At 42.0% G+C, this 15,478-nt stretch overlaps 1 protein-coding gene across 4 annotated transcripts in view; it reads left to right on the top strand.

The window, feature by feature from the left end:
• AFF2 (AF4/FMR2 family member 2) overlaps positions 1 to 15,478 on the top strand; it is a 472,276-nt gene that overhangs the window by 70,047 nt on the left and 386,751 nt on the right. The gene's annotated exons all lie outside the window — the stretch shown is intronic.

Raw genomic sequence — 15,478 nt, 5'->3', positions numbered from 1 at the left:
GGCGTTATGAAGAATGCTTCCAGTAACTGAAAATGTTCGCCTGTGAAATTCTCACTCTGTTCGGCTGGCAAGTGCAAAAAAAAAGAAAGAAAAAGTATTGTTTCTAGAGGGTTGTGTTGTTGTTTTTTTTACATCAGTACTAATATGTGTGGATGTGTTGACTAGAAATATAGCTGTGGGTCAGTAAACTGCTTTGGGCTTCCTGGCCAGGTTGCCCGGAGCATTTCAATAAAGTTGATCCCTTCTAAAATAGACCGTTTGACTAGACGCTGCAAAGTCCACTTTCTTTTCCTACCTCAGTGCTTGCTAATATTGTGGCCTGTTTCAAAGGGGAAGCTGCTTCCTCACCTCCCTCTTGGCTCTAATAACTAGAAATCTTCTGCAAACAATGTAGTTCAGAACCTCAAGGTTGACCTGCCATGTCTCAAAATTGATCGGTAGCACCGGCTCAGCAGGAGGTTCTTTACTGACAACAAACAGGACTGATTTCGCCACGTTGCTGCAGGTATGCTTGGCAGAGCTATGTGGAAAGATTTTTTTGCTGTTAACCCGGTGCCGGATGCTTTCTCGTGTACCTGGTGTGCCTGCAGTGTGGTGGGGCAGTATGGTTCTGATTGCTTGCGTAGTACAAAGTGGGGTGGAATTCTTATTTTGACCTTCAGATTATGTATTAGGCATTGCTTACTTCCTCAGCAGTACACAATTTCACACAGGAGCGAGCAAATATTCCTTTTTTGCAGTGCTTTTATATACATTTATTTTGTTAATGACTTTGACTATTCACTGTTGGTTTTGATGGTACACTGTAGCCTTCTCATGCAGCATCTGTATGTACAGCATATGTCATTTTTATGTTTAGGAATAATGGTGATTTGATGATGCACAAAAAACACTGAAAAAATGTGAACACTTTATGGGGAAATATTCAGTGCAAGAAACCCAGCCCCCCCCCTTGTGTGTGGGGGGGGAGGGGTACTCATACTGAGTAATACGTCTTTTTGGTGGGGCTGTCCCAGGTCCTCAGGAGCACTCTGACTTAATTACCACTTAATCTTTTCTCATATGTTCTGGGTTTAAACCCTGGCAGTGAAAATTGATACCAGGGCTAACATTTGGTACCAAGGAGACTGTGGAAATGCTGCTCCAGGCACAAAGAGCAACTGGGCTGAAGGCACAAAGATAAGAACATAAGAACATAAGAACATAAGAACAAGCCAGCTGGATCAGACCAAAGTCCATCTAGTCCAGCTCTCCGCTACTCGCAGTGGCCCACCAGGTGCCTTTGGGAGCTCACATGTAGGATGTGAACGCAATGGCCTTCTGCGGCTGTTGCTCCCGATCACCTGGTCTGCTAAGGCATTTGCAAACTCAGATCAAAGAGGATCAAGATTGGTAGCCATAGATCGACTTCTCCTCCATAAATCTGTTTAAGCCCATTTTAAAGCTATCCAGGTTAGTGGGCATCACCACCTTCTGTGGCAACATATTCCAAACACCAATCACACGTTGTGTGAAGAAATGTTTCCTTTTATTAGTCCTAATTCTTCCCCCCAGCATTTTCAATGAATGCCCCCTGGTTCTAGTATTGTAAGAAGAGAAAAATTTCTCTCTGTCAACATTTTCTACCCCATGCATAATTTTGTAGACTTCAATCATATCCCCCCTCAGCCGCCTCCTCTCCAAACTAAAGAGTCCCAAACGCTGCAGCCTCTCCTCATAGGGAAGGTGCTCCAGTCCCTCAATCATCCTTGTTGCCCTTCTCTGCACTTTTTGTATCTCCTCAATATCCTTTTTGAGATGCGGCGACCAGAACTGGACACAGTACTCCAAATGCGGTCGCACCACTGCTTTATATAAGGGCATGACAATCTTTGCAGTTTTATTCTCAATCCCTTTTCTAATGATCCCCAGCATAGAGTTTGCCTTTTTCACAGCTGCCATGCATTGAGTTGACATTCCCATGGAACTATCAACTAAGACGCCTAAATCCCTTTCCTGGTCTGTGACTGATAGCACTGACCCCTGTAGTGTGTATGTGAAGTTTGGATTTTTTGCCCCTATGTGCATCACTTTACATTTTGCTACATTGAACTGCATTTGCCATTTCTGAGCCCACTCACCTAATTTATCAAGGTCCGCTTGGAGCTCTTCGCAATCCTTTGTGGTTCTCACCACCCTACATAATTTGGTATCATCTGCAAACTTGGCCACCACGCTACCCACCCCTACTTCCAGGATGAGGGATGGTTGAGGGATGGTTGGATGGTTGAGGGATGGTTGGAGGAGGAGCCCAGAGAACAAGCTATGGAATCTAGTGAGGACAAGCATGGCCTGTGGAGAAGCGAGGGAAGCATGTGGCAGTGTGATAGAAGGGATTTAAAATATGGGATAGAAACTTGAGATGGCTACATAATTAAGCGGTACTTCTACTTTCCTTATCAAGAACTAGCTTTCCTCTTTGTGTTTTCTGGATACATACTGTCAGGTGCCCCCCCCCCCCCCAACTACTGAGGAGATGCACACAACCTCCTAAGATTGTTGGGATCTAGCTTTGTTTTATTTTATTTTATTTTATATACGTTTATTTAATCTTTTCAATCATTACAGTAAACTCATTAAATTCAATCTTTTCAATCATTACAGTAAACTCATTAAATTCTGTTCAATCAGATTAGTATACCTTAATGTACTGTATGTAGAGTTAGTACATATATGAATTATATATATATATGAATATGTAAATTATAAATGCATTAGCGTGAACAGAATTTGTTTTAAACTATAAACCTTCCCCTCGGTTTCCAGATGTTCTACAGGTAGTGAGTGTATAAGCTTTGGATTCACTGCTGTGTGGTAAGTTTTGTGTGCACAAGGAAATTATTGAGATCACTCAGGCTGAATTGATATATAAACAACGAAGATCTGTTTATTTATTGGTTGGTTTTAAAGGAACCCACCAGCAGTTCAGGTCTCCAGGTAGACAAAGTAGAAACTTGGCGGAGACACAAAACTTTAGATACATTATGATTTAAGAGAGTAGTTAGACATTTCCACAATGCTTCTGGCAAGAACGTTGACTATCCACTTGATTGAATCCTCTCTCCCACACAGGATTCCCCCCACACCCGTCTGCCCTTCCATAGAGGCAGTCTAAATTGTTCAAGGTTTGTTCATCACCAGAGACAGACTTAACAATCGAGCACTCTCTTCTTTCCCAGAGATAGAGCTAATCTGCTGTGCCATACTACTGGACAGAACTACCCTTCACTCTGTCTGCTCTTTTACCTGAGCTATCCCTGCTCTCTCCCTGAGGCACTCCACTCCTCCACTCTCTTTTCTTCTGTGTTCTCTCCAACATCTCATCCCCCTTCTCAAAGGTGACTGGATATCAGAGCATCACTTCTATGGGCTCGTCTGAGGGGCTGAATTTCCCTTCAGGACAGGACAGCCTCCTGTCTATCACACACACACAAGGACAAACAGAGCTCAACCACTCGGTGTCCACCACCCTCATCCCTCAAGGTACTCCACCATGACACTGATAACCACCATTAAGTTCTCAGTGTTGCTAATTAGGTATGCAACCCCACAAAGCAGTTAAAGCTTTTAGTCACTCTCTCAAGTTAGATCCCTCGGGGTGTGTTCTCTTCAAGAGACTTTCTCCTGAGGGGCTCAGGATGCTAATGTTAATTTAGCAGAGATTGGCTAAATTAACAAGATGTTGTTTGTGAAGCTCTCATTATTTAGGAATAACAGATCTTGTTTCCTGCTCTCCCAGTTTTATGTGGAAGCCAGTGAAGGGATTTGTCTTTAAAAGGAGAGGAGCGGAAATGAATGTATATCTGATTTCTCTATTAAATCTATAAACAGCCACTATGCAGTAGTGAAAGAACACAGCCCCAAACTAGCTGTTAGAAGCACCTTCTTCTTTCAGTTCTGCAAAAATGGAAATTGTACTTCTTGTGTTATTCTGCAGTATTTCATGGCCCACCTGCTAGTGCAACTAATTAACAGTCATTCTCATTAATTACATTGATCAGGATCATAAAATAATGTTTAAATTGCTGAACATGATCAGCAGGAGTAAAATGGCTTTGCTGTAATCCCTTAATGACAGATTTTATTTTCATGATTAATCAAACTTAATATATGTATGTAGTCATTATTTTTCCTTTATTTATTTATATATGTATATATGTCTGAGTGTGCATATGCACACTTTCTTTTCATAAAAATGTAAGTCTGGGCAATTACAGGAAGATGATATGGAAACAGAACTGTGTTTCATCCAGCAGCTAATTAAGCAATAATAAACACAATGACTGTGTGTGTGCGCGCACACACACATGAGTGTAGGAAGAAGGGATTAATTGCTATCATAAAGTAATCATACTCTGAGGAACTGCAGACTTAAAAAAAGGTACACTCATGTACCTCTTAACCCCATTGGGGTTGTATTATCGTATGAGTGGCATGAATGGTGCTAATACAAGTCATTATTTGAATGTGTATTCTGACCTATGCTGAGGATGTATTTCAGTTTTAAATATAGATTGATATCCTGTTAAAGGGTTTACAAGTAGGGCTATTGGTTATGATTTATTGTGTTTTAGTATTACTGGTGATTTGGAATCAGCATATAGGGAGGGAGCTTAGAAGAAGAAGAAGAAGAAGAAGAGTTTGGATTTATATCCCCCCTTTCTCTCATGCAGGAGACTCAAAGGGGCTTACAATCTCCTTTCCCTTCTCTCCCCCCCCCCTCACAACAAACACCCTGTGAGGTAGGTGGGGCTGAGAGAGCTCCTAGAAGCTGTGACTAGCCCAAGGTCACCCAGCTGGCATGTGTGGGAGTGTACAGGCTAATCTGAATTCCCCAGATAAGGCTCCACAGCTCAGGTGGCAGAGCGGAGAATCAAACCCGGTTCCTCCAGATTGGAGTACACCTCTTAACCACAACATCACTGCTGCTGCTACGCCACTGCTTAGTGGGATGTTGCTCTAGGACTTATTTTCCCCCTGGAGTATGCCATAAAGTCCATCCTCCAAAGCTGCCATTTCCTTCAGGGGATGTGATGTCTATAGTCTGGAAATCAGGTGCAGTTCCAGAACTCCAGACCCCACCTTTAGGTTGGAAACAAGAAAGCATAAACCACTTAAATTGTTCCAGTGGGAGAGAAGATTTGTCAGGAAGAAGGGAACAGATTGAAAATCCTACAATATTGTACCAGGCTATTAGAGGGCATATTGCCTTGTTAAAGTTATGCAAATACAGATCTGGTCAGTGCCTGCATGGGAGACCTCTTGGAAGACTCTATATAAGCCACCCACGGTTCCATGAAGGGCAGAAATAAATGTAACACAAAAAGCCAACAGAGTGCTAAGATATTAAAACAAAAAGCAAAGAAATAAATAAAACAGAATAGGTTTCTTCTTGGCACTGCTCCCTGAGCCTCCATTGGCTCCACCCAACCACTCAAGTTATTCACCCATGAAAGGCGGTATTTTCAAAATGCAAAGCTGACAACCTGGAAGTGAGTTAAATATTCTTTTGGTTGTCCACTACCAGGAAAAGCTTTTTGATTTACAAACAGAGCTGATCAGAAAGCTCTGAACAAAAGCTTTGAGCTGCATTCGACAATTGATTCTGTCTTTTTACTGTTTTGCTTTGTTAAAGCTAACCTCTCTTCTTAAACAGAAATAGAGCTATCCCAGCTGTTAAATAACTATTTTTTGGGGATGCGGTTTAACTTTAAGCACCTGCTTGCTAATAACGAAACTATCACAACGGTTAAGAGATTTGCATGGAGTACAAATAGGGTTGTTTTAAGAGAAGTGACCGGTCATGTCTTGGCATCCAGCTGCTGTCAGGTTTGCTATATTTATTAAAGGCTTGTCCAAATGTCAGCTCCTCCCAAGGCTGATTTTTAGTAAACTGGACATGATGGGAGAGGGGAAGATATTAAATCTGGTTGTTGAAATTTGCTCATAGTACACCATGTCAGTCACGTTTCAGTAGCTAGTCTGTCTGTTTGGTGGGATCAGCGTGGTTCTTGCATGACATGGAAGTGTCTGGTCTGCAAGAGCAATCCAGCCAGACTCCCCCATGATCCTACACTACCAGTAGATTTTTTAAGATATATATTTACATTTAATATATTATATCCTTTTAATTTTAAGTATCTTATTTACTTTATGTTGGTCTATGACTGACTGACTGACTGACTGACTGACTGACTGACTGACTGACTGACTGATTGATTGATTGATTGATTGATTGATTGATTGATTGATTGATTGATTGATGCTACAAATATGGACTGTTTGTGAACTATTGAGGGTGCTGGGATTTGAAGTAGGGACTTTATGGGTTGAGACTGGAATTACCACCAACAGATTCAGTTCTTGGATACTTCTTACTTCACAGCCCTTTCATGCCTTATCACACTCTACAGTTGTTTGGCAGCTGGGAACCTCTGGACCAGCAAGACTAGTATAAACACTAGAAGCCTGTCAACAGGGCAGTGTCTTCTGCCCATTTCTGGCCTTGGCCTTTGATTTTTAGGGTCCTTGATTAGAGAAGACACACAGACTTCTGTATCCAGAATTGGACTAGGCAGTGGTGGCGAACCTTTGGCACTCCAGATGTTATGGACTACAATTCCCATCAGCCCCTGCCAGCATGGCCAATTGGCCATGCTGGCAGGGCTGATGGGAATTGTAGTCCATAACATCTGGAGTGCCAAAGGTTTGCCACCACGGGTCTAGGGTTCCAAGAAGTGCCTCAGTGAATGCTGGGAGATTTGAGGGGGGGAGTGGTGGCTAGGAAGGGCAGAGTTTGAGAATGATGTGATATTACTTTGGGGTGACATTCTAGGCTTCCTCCTTTAGTCTATATGGTCCTTCCCACGGATACCAGGGAAATTCTGGGTAAATGGGGGTCATATTTTCTCCTGATCCTCAGTTCCTCAGGGCCAGGAAATTGAGGTTGGGGGCAGGTAATTCCCCACCCAGGGCAAGTAAAGAGAGACCTATGGTAGCCACCAAGTACCCAGTCCTGGTAGTAATTCTTGATGCAGAAATGCTAGGCTAGGAATACCTCACAAATAATTCTACAGACTACAGTCCCTGAGGATGTTTGTGGGAAGCCACAACAGTTAAGCTGCTTTTAAACTTGTAGTGTAGATGTACACTAAACAGGGAGAAGTGTCAGTTATTAGCTAAATTACCATTAAGTGGAAGAACGGAGAAGGCGAAAGGACTTTTAGAAGGAAAAACAGAAGGCAGGCATTGAAACTCTGATAAGTTCCAGAATACACTACAGAACCGCTGCTTAAGAGGATTTGGCATTTATACTGTCATTCTCCCCCCACCCTGCATTTAAAGATGAGCCATTAATTAAAACAGCCAGAGTCTTAATTATAATAATCCCTTGCTATCATCTTAATGCAGTGGTGTTTGTGTATGCTGCCCTTCGCTGTCTTGGAAGTGCCCGTAGGCTAATATCTTAGAATGAGTTTGGCATTAAGATGAAATTTCTTACAAAGGGATATGTGCTTCTTAGGAAAGTGTAAATATGGGACTGGGGATACAGACTCTTCCTGGACCCCAAATCCATGGCATTGCTTAGGCTAAGTGGTGTGAGAATAGCTATAATCCATCAGTCCGATTCAACCCCACTGGAACTAGCAGGAAATGCAGAATTATTTAATCACATGTTAGGATGTTGGGTACGAATTGTTGCCAATGTATCAAAAAAGCTGGCTGCAGAATTGTCTAGGGAGAAAAGAGGGCTCTAGACCAGCAAATCTCAACTTTTTTGGTATGGTGACACAGAAGTCCAAATTTGCTTGGTAAAGAAACTCATCAAGGGCTAACTCAACAGTTTTGGTAGTAAAGGCAAACTATTACCTTGGCATCTATTTCAGCATTCCATTTTCTACAGTGGCTAGCCAGATGTTTTGAAAAACCAACCTACATTGTGCAAAGTGTGCAGCTCCCCTGTTACAATCCCCACAGTCTTTCATATGGAAGTTATGTTCCAACCTTTGACCACCCTCTCCTCCTTCCATTACTCCCTTTAATTCTCCCCTTAAGAGTCTCATTTTCTCTAGGGACCATCAGGGCACATTTTACTTGTTCAACAAGTATATGCAGTGAAGAAAAGAAATGGAAAATACTGTTTCCAGGGTCAGATCTTGGTTTTCAAGATAAAGAGAGAGCAACAGAAAGGGCAGGGGCGGCCATTAGAGAGGGCCCACAACCCACAATCAACTTGCATCAGCTTCACCATCCTCTTTTGGGTTGAGAATCAAAGAGAGTTATTGTGGTCAGACTGGGTCTGAAGAGACCTGGATTCAAACCTCCAATTTTGCTATAGTTTGTGAGTGAACTCGGGCTTCTCATTTACTCTAATGTACCTTGTGATAGTGTTTTAAGGATAAAGTGCATATACCATGAGTTCTTTGGAGAAAGAGTGGGGATAAGAAACAATTAAATGAATAATCTTTTCTACCCATCAAGTCCAACACAACCAATCAGATGTGGTGGCCTACCAGGGGGCCTGATAAATCTTTTGGCTTTGCTGATTGCTTTGGTGAAGCAAGGTAAAGCTGGGTGAAGCTGTTATACCCAGCTGGTCACAATATATGGTTGGTGCGCAGTTGTGCAAGGGAAGCCAAGACAAGGTTTGTCTTCCCAATTCCAGCTGCAGATTACAAGTGAGATCATGATAAGCAGTTTGCAGACTTCCAGGTAATCTATACTGATTATTGGAAACAGTTGATCCCAATAAATTTGGCCCTCTGAGCAGCAACTCTGCTGCATGTGAACAAATGCCAGGATTGTTCATTTTTAAAATTCAGTTCAGGCTAGATGGATACAGAACGGTCTTCAGTGCTGAACCATGATTAAAACAAAATTATATACCCTCCTGCAGTCAAGTCAAAAGTCTTAAAACCCTTTTTGTGGACTGAAATCCATTAACATAATGGTAGCTTGATGCCTTTTTGATGAGGACGCGAAGTGCCCAGGTATTTTGATCTTGGGGGAGAAGCAGTCGGACTTGATGAATGCTTTTCGCTGACTGAGTAACAATGAGTCTTTGTTGTGACGTCCCACATGGTATCCACTGAAGTTCCGTTTAAGACCTAATTATCGCCAATGCAAGCAGAAGAAAGCTTGGCTAGACAGATGGAAAGAGCCATTTTAAGACAGGCTCAGAGAGGGAGAGAGAAAAAGGGCACTGCTTCTACTCCTCTGGCCTAAATCCACTAATCTGATGTTATTATTAGCGATAAGGAGCTGTGACCAGGATAAAATCGCATTCTCTGCAAATGTCATTTAAATAGGACCCTGATATTTTTTTTTACCAGTCGAGTTGACAGGCTTTAGTCAAATAGTTGAGCACTTTATTTGTAAGTGCAGGAGGGGAAAAGAAAAGAAATGCTTTCGTTCAGCAAGTTCTTAAGATGTCAGCTTACTGGTATTGATTAATCATTCAGCACTGGCAGCTGCTTCTTTATTAAAAGCACAATCCTCCATACAGGAGGTATTGCATGGAGAAGAACTGTTTGTCAACAGTTCACCTTTTCCTCGCAGTATGGAAAAGAACACAGCTGGCAAAGCAGCCCCACAGTGCATGGTCTTAGAAACAGGGAATGTTAAAACACACTCAAAACCACCAAGAAATGTAGAAGAAGAAGAAGAAGAGTTTGGATTTATATCCCCCCTTTCTCTCCTGCAGGAGACTCAAAGGGGCTTCCAATCTCCTTGCCCTTCCCCCCTCACAACAAACACCCTGTGAGGTAGGTGGGGCTGAGAGAGCTCCAAGAAGCTGTGACTAGCCCAAGGTCACCCAGCTGGCGTGTGTGGGAGTGCACAGGCTAATCTGAATCCCCCAGATAAGCCTCCACAGCTCAGGCGGCAGAGCTGGGAATCAAACCCGGTTCCTCCAGATTAGATACACGAGCTCTTAACCTCCTACGCCACTGCTGCTCCTGTACTGTACCTATGCCACTGTACTGGAATCTATTAGAAGTGTCCTAATTCATACTTGTGTAAATGTTGTGCTGTTGGTGTGATCCGTCAAGCTATACACGGGCCACTTGGTGAGACTGCTAAGATAGGGTTTTGCAAGGGGGCTTCTGACTACAACTTGCAACTAGTAAGATGCATTTGGCACGGCATGTCACAAGCTGTGTGGTAACAAAAGCCATGTAGAATATTTCATTCAGCCCAACCAAAATAATGCAACTCATTGTGCAAGTTTCTGAGTTCTCTCGAACTCTTCATCTGTATTTTTTTTTTAAAAGGAGGGAGAAGAAAAAAGATCTCCCAGACTATGATTTTAAAGTCTCTTTGTCAATACACAATGCTTTGGTGATCACAGTGGCCACAGAATGGTGTCAGGTTGTACTCTTGGCATGCAAGGAACAAGAAACAGCAACAACCAAAAAGGAAGCCCTCCGTTAGAAAACATATTAAGCAATAGTAGATAAAACTATTTGTTTTGATCAGTTTTAACATCCAGTCTTATGAACAGTTCTGCATACCTTGAAATGTTGCATACTGTTCTATCATGTTCATTTGTTTGGTCGTAATAAAATATATTATTGTTACATGGTGTTTGTCTTTGGATTTTTTTGTGAACAAATGTAGCTACCCTCTGCCCCATCTTAAGGCTGTTTCTGCATGGGCAGAAGAAGCAGCTGGCAACTGGCATAATTTTTGCCGGTGGAGCCTCAGGACCGCTCATACGCTTGTTTTGCTTACATACCTTTTCTCCCTGTGAAGCTCTGGATGGAGGAAGGGACACGCCCATGCTGCCCCTCGATCCCCAGGAGGTCGGAGGGCAGCATGGGTGTGTCCCTCCTGCCCTCCAGAGTTTCGCAGGGAGAAAACGTAGGTAAACAAAACAAACCGGCAGCACCTAAAAGTGGCACCCAACTCACTCATTGAGCAAGTCAGGGAAGGAGTGTTTTCCCGCTATTTTGTTTTGGGGGGGAAGCATGGCGCTGCTGCAATTGCAGCAGCGGCAGCTGTGTGAACAGCACCCCAGGGACAGTGTTTTTACCGTCCCTGGGACGCTGTTTTTGGCCCGTGCAGAAACAGCCTAAACTTGTCTGACGTTCACCACTGTGCTAAACCACACACATCCTCTGTGGTCAACATTTCAGGGAAGAAATCACTGTGGGAGTTTAAGAGGGTGATTTTTGTTTTCTTCTTGGTTTGAACATAAGATAGTTGACCCCATTCACAAATTGCAGCAAAATTGATTTATTTGTTACACTCAAATCCTTGCTTTTCTTCTATCATGGTCATTCAAGGAGGGATTCATGACATTCCATGGGGTTCCCATCTAGGCATCAACTAGAGGCAGATCTGCTTAGGTTCAGCAACATTGCTGTATCATATTCCCTTCACCCATACCCTGGGGCCAAATGAATGTTTGAAGAGGGGTTTTTTTTACAGTGGACCATTTTTAAAAATGGAAATACATCATTGTCTGGGGACTCTCCATTATAAAATTGACCTCATATTGGCTTCAGAGTTCAGTGATAGAATTTATGCCATATATACTTATGGTTCAAGATTCACTTCCCTTCATCTCCAGTTAAAAAAATCTCTTGGGTAGCAGGGCTGAAACTTTAAAGAGCTATTGTCAGTTGGAGTAGTAGACAGTAGTGGGTTAAATAGATCAGTTATTTGTTCCACTTGAAGTGAGGCAGGTCCATATGTTTATATCTAGTACAGCATTCTATCTCCATCAGGACCAACTGGATGCCTCTGAGAAGATCGCAAGTATGGCTGCTGATGATTCCTGGTAATATAATGTACATTGCCTTTATATGTAGAGGTCCTGATGGCTATCATGACTTATGACCATTGCTTCATCCCCCTTGAATTTGACACATTCTTTAGAAACAAGCTGTTGTCTCTCGTGTCTTTTGGTTGTCAATTCCACAAGTTAATAACGCATGCTGTGGTTCATTTAAACTTCTCTGAACTCACTTCCAATCACTAGTCCTTGCCTTTGATGGGCCCAGAAGTGGATTTTTCCAGGTGTAAATTTTGTGCTGTTGGATTGGGAATGGGTTCAGTCTATGGCATCTTCATTTAAGGCATCTTAACCCAGAATATAGATGGTCAATGGTGTGACCATTGTTCAAACGTCTTTGTATTTTCATCCGTCATGCCCAGATTGCCTTTATCTAGATTCTTGTACAAGACAGTCTACTTCCTGCCATCCTTAATTGATTGTTAGCTAATAGTGTTGTGTGACCTTTTCTAATGCAGCTAGAAAACTGCCTTGTTTAATGGCACTAGCAGACAACATTGTGCAAAAAGAGAACTGTTGAAGTACTTACTTAAATCTAACATGGTTCCTCCACTGATCTGTAATAACAGTTACCCTTTTGGCAGTGCTGAAATGATGAAGCCATAATCTACAGTGCAATCCTCTGCAAACTTACTCCATTTAAAGCCCATTGACTTCAGTGGACTTGGAATGAAGTAGCTCTGCAAAGGATTACAGTGTTAGTAACCTAGCTCCATTTCCCTTCCTCCCTGCGGTTGGTCTTCACTAGTTTCCTCCAACCTTCTACTTAACTCTTTTGACTTTCCTGTTTGATCTGAGTTACTCCTCCCCACATTTTAAAAATCTGAATTTCCATGGCATGTTCCAAGAGAGAAGGCAGTCCAGTGTGTCAAGTGGCCCTCTTATATCCCAGCATGTGTACTGAAGCAAGTACTTTCATAATGTTAAAGGGTTAGAAAATTTAGTTTTAAAAAAAAAGACACAGAAAGAAAACCCTTGCAATTCATTCAATAAAATATTGTTATGAAAGAGGGAGACTTGGAAATAAGAGCATTCTATGCAGCTTGACTTGTTCTTGGAAATGTTGCAATGCTTGCCTTCTGGTGTGATTAATAAAGCAATCTTAAAGAACATGTTCCTGCAGGTAAGCCCCACTGAGTAGTGGGATTTTGAATAGACCTGTGTAAGATGACATTGTAGGGTTCTGTGTACACTGAACCTCATTGAATACAGTGGGGCTTGCTTCCAAGTAAGGGGTACATAGCCTGCACCATTATTGTTGTAAGTATTCAGGATCAGAGCAAATGTAGGTCGCAATCTCGTAAAAAATTAAACACTTTAAAGGTCCTGTACCCATCAGTAGGAAACCTAAACACGTGTTTAAGGTTCTTTTTTTCTCTAGATTCTGGTTGAAGTCCAGGGAAAATTAGAGAGCAGCTTAGCACACAACATTTCTGGATATCACTTCAGCATAACCAAAGAGTTGGTTCACGAATGTACATTCATACTTATATACTGACTAACAATTTACAGGAGCAGTTTTCTACCTGGAGTCAAGATTCTTGGCCTTTTGTAAGCTGCCTTGGAGATCATTTGACTGAAAAGTGGAGGATAAATCTTTGTAAAATCAATAAAGTAGCATCAAATGAGGACATCTGCATGCAAATGGTCCTTTAGTGATAAAACACCACAGGGAAGATTTTTTGTGTGTGAGTTCTTGTCACCTCAGATCAGTTAGGCCATATTTAGGTGCATTTTATTCAGTGTATGTTTATAGGCAGTGTGAATGCCCTTTTTGATGCTTGCACATTGCCCAAGTTTTAACCAATAGCTGAGTCCCTATTTGTCCACTGCTAAATACATAACATCAGGTAGTATTACTTGTTTTATATGTATTTTCTATATGCATTAAAATAAAAAATCATATGTGAGGCAGCTCTTTAGCAGCAGTGGGGCATTAAAAATTGTTCTTCATGGGAAGACTAGAGTTCACTGAATGTGGTTCTTCTGGTTTGAGCTGCCTGTGTTGAACACAGGACACATTACCTCATAGAATGCACACTGGTGAGTAGAAAATCTGCTATGCTCTTTGACCCTGACATGTGTCTTGTTGAGCCTTTGCTTAGTTACTGTGAAGATGGCACACCAGAGGGCAAGGAAACGCAGGCCTCTGTCAGGGGCTGGAGTTCTTTCTCCCTGCCTGGAAGAATATCAAGGTGAGAGGAAGTCCAGCCTAACTCTGGTCATTGTTAAAAAAAAATGCAACCGCAGGAAGCACCTTCTCCAGGCCTTCCTATCAGAAAGAGTGCCCCCCCTCCTCGTTTCAGATAGGAGAGGGGAAGTACATTCCATCCTCCAGAGGGTAATGGTCTACAAGTTTGTTTGAACTACTTTCCTTGAAGCAAGAGCAGGGAGAAGAGATCTTACTGCCTGCAGCTCGGGGAGGGGGGTTATATGCTAACTTTGTGGTAACAAACTCAGCCCTCTCCTGTACCTTGGCCTTCCCTTCCCTTTTTATGCCTACTGTGTTGATTTTGGTTTCGAAGTTTGAGGACAGCGCCCTTCTCTTCTGTCCTTGGAACACAGTTGTCAGAAAAGTAGAGTATAAATGTTTCTTTTTGTTACTGTTGTGGTTGGTCTCGATATTATCAGTATTCAATCACAGTATTTCTTCTAGCTGGCCTGCCTGACAATCTAAGTGAATTTCAGTTAACAGCTTGGAGTCGTATCAAAAGGAGTTGAAGAAAGTCGCTTTGAAGCAAGAGTTCTTGTTGCTTCGTTTGCTTGGGAGAGATGGGGATAGGCAATTTCTAGCTCGATATTAAATAAATTGCACACATTGCCAAACTGGGTCCCATTGTGGGAAAACATCTTCCTCAGCCTTGATAGAACTTGAGTCTGTGTAAGTGAAGGCTGAAATTGGACTGTGGCTATAGCGGGAGTGAGGTGCAGGCGTCTCCAGAGAAGTTTAACACTCAGAAATGTCAACTCAATTCTGTCAAATGGTTTAAAGGTAAATGTAATCTGCAGTACTTGGAAACTCTTGTAAATTGTTGTCAGGCAGTTCCTCTTGATGCTAAATATTTACTTTGTAAAGAAGCCTGCTGGCAGGATGCCAAAACAAAACTTAAAATCTCTGCCCATTGCTTGTTTGTTACGTATACTTGTGCAATGTCTCATCTTGGCTTTCTTTAATCACGGCAATGACATATGAATCAGCACCTGCTCTTTGTTGCCCAGCCGTTAGAAGATCTTTATTTTGAATAATGAATCTATTAAATCCCATTGAGAGGAAGGGATGCTTCAAATGAGGGTTTATTTCCCCATTCTGATAAGATATTTGGGTACAAAATACATACACCACTTAAAGTGTGATCTAAGTGTGATTTTTCATTTCAAACATGCCTGAGTAGTCATCAGGAAAGTAATGGATTCAATCCTGCATGTGATTGATATAGTCAAATGCCACAAATTCATGTTTTTAGCATGTTTAGGTATGCTTCCAAAATATCTTCTTCTCCCGAGGTCTCCCTTGACATTTCAGTTCCAAATTACCTCCTTCTCTTGGTAATGATTTCTAGCAGTTCTGTATTATTCCATTATTTTATTTCTGAATTTTCTACAGATTGGTGTTCATGTGGAGTTTTCCATACCTCCAGCCAA

Source organism: Sphaerodactylus townsendi, linkage group LG13, assembly GCF_021028975.2.
Source record: "Sphaerodactylus townsendi isolate TG3544 linkage group LG13, MPM_Stown_v2.3, whole genome shotgun sequence".
Lineage (NCBI taxonomy): Eukaryota > Metazoa > Chordata > Lepidosauria > Squamata > Sphaerodactylidae > Sphaerodactylus > Sphaerodactylus townsendi.
Note: the sequence above shows the minus strand (reverse complement) of the source record. Positions and strands in the feature narration are given on the sequence as shown.